Source organism: Octopus bimaculoides, chromosome 10, assembly GCF_046866305.1.
Source record: "Octopus bimaculoides isolate indiv1 chromosome 10, ASM4686630v1, whole genome shotgun sequence".
NCBI lineage: Eukaryota > Metazoa > Mollusca > Cephalopoda > Octopoda > Octopodidae > Octopus > Octopus bimaculoides.
The window spans coordinates 25048701-25051563 of NC_142937.1; the positions used below are offsets into that span (position 1 = coordinate 25048701).

Consider the following 2863-nt stretch of genomic DNA (forward strand, 5'->3'; position numbering starts at 1 on the left):
GACTAAAGGGGGTGCTCCAGCATGACCACAGTCAAATAACTGAAACAAGTTAAACAGTTAAACATACGGAAGTCTGGTTACGAAGTTCACATTGCAACACTGTGATTTCGGGTTCAGTTCCACTGCACAACTGATGCCTTGTGAGTGAATTTGGATGAGGGAAAGCCGTCGTATGTATATATATATATATATATATATATATATATATATATGTATATATATATGTGTGTGTGTGTGTGTGTGTGTGTGTGTGTGTGTGTGTGCGTGTCAGTTTGGATCACGTCAATCGGTAGTTTCCAGCATATAACTAGCTAGCGGTCTACAGTTTAAGTACACTAATAAACGAATTATTCATTTTATAATATGTCCTTATTATCATTCTGTCTTCAGATTAAGAACGATTATTTAATGATATCGGATACATCACAACTCCGATCTCAGTAGTAGCAACAGTTATGTATGAAATGCAGTAAATGAATATACCAAAAGCTAATGAATGAAAAAGTGTGGTTCAATTTGTGCTACATATGTTTCAGTAGCATGGTAGTCTATTTATAATTCATGTGTTACGTCATACAAAACAACCGCCATTTCCTCAGGCATCCGACTACAGTTAGAATAAAAAATCGACTGCACATACATTCAAACCACAGAACCGTAGGAGAAATACATTTAGCATTAAGAAGAGTAGGATAGATTGAAAAGGGGAGTTAACCAATCAAACGTCTTTGATACAGTATCATGGACCCAATCCAGGGAAATAGGAACGATCAGCACTTATCTACATCACCGTAACCATGTGTGTGTGTGTGTGTGTGTGTGTGTGTGTGTGTGTGTGCGTGTGTGTGTGCATGGTTTTGCTGTTTGTTCCACCCCTAACACCCGCTTTTCAACAGGTGTTGTTTTGTTTATGCTTCCGTAACTTAGAGGTTCGATAAAAGAGATGCATAGAATACGTAGCAGACTTTAAAATATGCATAAGTACTGGGGTTAATATTTTCGACTAAAACCCTTCAAAGATGGTGCACCAGCATGGTCGCAGTCCAACGAGTGAAACAAGTCAGAGATCAAAGATAAAAGATAAAACATTAATGTTCTGATTAACAACGATGGAAAACAACATTAGCATTTTTTCACATTATAATTATGGATACTGTGATCAAAGAACTTCGGATTTGTGATAATTACACTAAATTGTTTCAATGTCCCGTGAAAAATATAATTCATCTGTAAATAATGCATCGATGTTTTTAATTAATTCTTTTCAGCTTTCATTAAACCGTTCACTGAACCATTGAAGATGTAAATAAAATAATTTTAATTTCTAATCGAACAGGTGGCTATGTGCTAATACAGTGTTGCGACCCAACAATTTTGGCGGGTGACATGCACTATTAGACTAAAGAATAGTTGGTGATATTTTACTGTGGAATGCAAGGTGTTGACTCATCGTTTTTGAAGGGGTGCATTCTCCTTTGATTTCAGAAGTCTTAGTACTTATTTTTCTACCCCTTCTCTCTCTTTATCTGTCTGTCTGCCTCTTGTCTGTTTCTGGGCCGATAAAATAAGTACTAGCATTACTGGGAGCGATTCGTTCGAGTGAGCTCTTCAAGGCGGTGTTACAGCATGACCGAAATTCAATAACGGAAAGAAAAGGAGATAACAAGAGATACGTCTGTAAAAATAATCTAACACAGTATATACCAAAGAATTAGAAATTAGGATAGCAACGATTGGAAAGCCTCTGATCTGAAGTCTGACAAACCAGTTATAACCGGGGGTAAACAGCAAAACTGAAATACTTAATGTATGAAATAGAAAAAATAGAACAACAAGGTTCCCTTATTGCACAATTTCGCTTACTGACGTTAGCAATGTTTTAGAATAACTTACAGATATTTTAGTGAAGTGTTAGTTACTTCATCATAAAAAGCGTTATGTTTGTTTTGAAATCCCAGGATTAATAGATGAAAGGAATCCGAAAACAAGAGAATTAACGTTGGATCACCATGGTATGTTTTAAGGTGGAAGCATTTTTGTAGGAAATATTGTGGCTTCGAACAAAATGCATAAAATCAAGACAAATATTTGCTTAAAGATTACACGTTTTAGAAATATTTTCCTTCTCGACTAGTTTAATCTTTTGCTGCATCAAACTAGGTAAATAAAGAACACGTCTCAAGGAAGGGAATGAATGATAAAATATGAAGTTTTACATGAATAGTTTGCATTAGAGAAAAATTACACAATAGAAAATGACGTCATAAACAATAAAATAGTATTACATTTACATAAGATTATATTTCTTACTCTAAAATATATTCGGTATTACTAACTCTAGAGAGAAGCTTGTCTAAACTGTAAAGGCTGTCATTTTAATCTAGTTGGGTATTGTCTTCTTCGGGTACTTCGGAAACAGACATGTCTTCTTCCTAGATCATATGACTGTGTGTAAGTGGGTGTATATATATATATATATATATATATATATATTGTATTTGTGTAACATTGTTGGGTTTTTTTTCGTCCTTGTTTTTGTATACATTCGCTGCTTTCTTCCAAGGAATCTCATGCTCTTAGATTAGTTTTTCCTTGGGGCTGGCCAGATTGGAGCAATATCGGGAATAACCAGTCGAAATTGCAAGGATAACCTGGATCTCGACTGAAGAAAGAAAACTCCGAATGACCTGTCCTTGTTTCCTTGTATCGTCTATTTGGATGTTTTGCGTTCTTGTCCCATTCTGTATTATATATATATATATATAGGCATGATCCAGAAAGTATAATTCTCATTGACTGCTAACTCCCAAATTATTTTAGTGCAAGGTTAGGTGTTTATCTGCAAAATTATAAAAAATATACA

The 2863-nt window shown here is 34.9% G+C and overlaps 1 long non-coding RNA gene across 1 annotated transcript in view; it reads right to left on the minus strand.

Annotated features, from left to right (window-relative positions):
• Positions 1–2177, minus strand: part of LOC149133489 (uncharacterized) — a 17888-nt gene extending 15711 nt beyond the window's left edge. The window contains exon 1 of the long non-coding RNA XR_016243286.1: positions 1894–2177. This is a non-coding gene — a long non-coding RNA (uncharacterized LOC149133489). The remainder of the gene's footprint in view (positions 1–1893) is intronic.
• Positions 2178–2863: the final 686 nt, after the last annotated feature.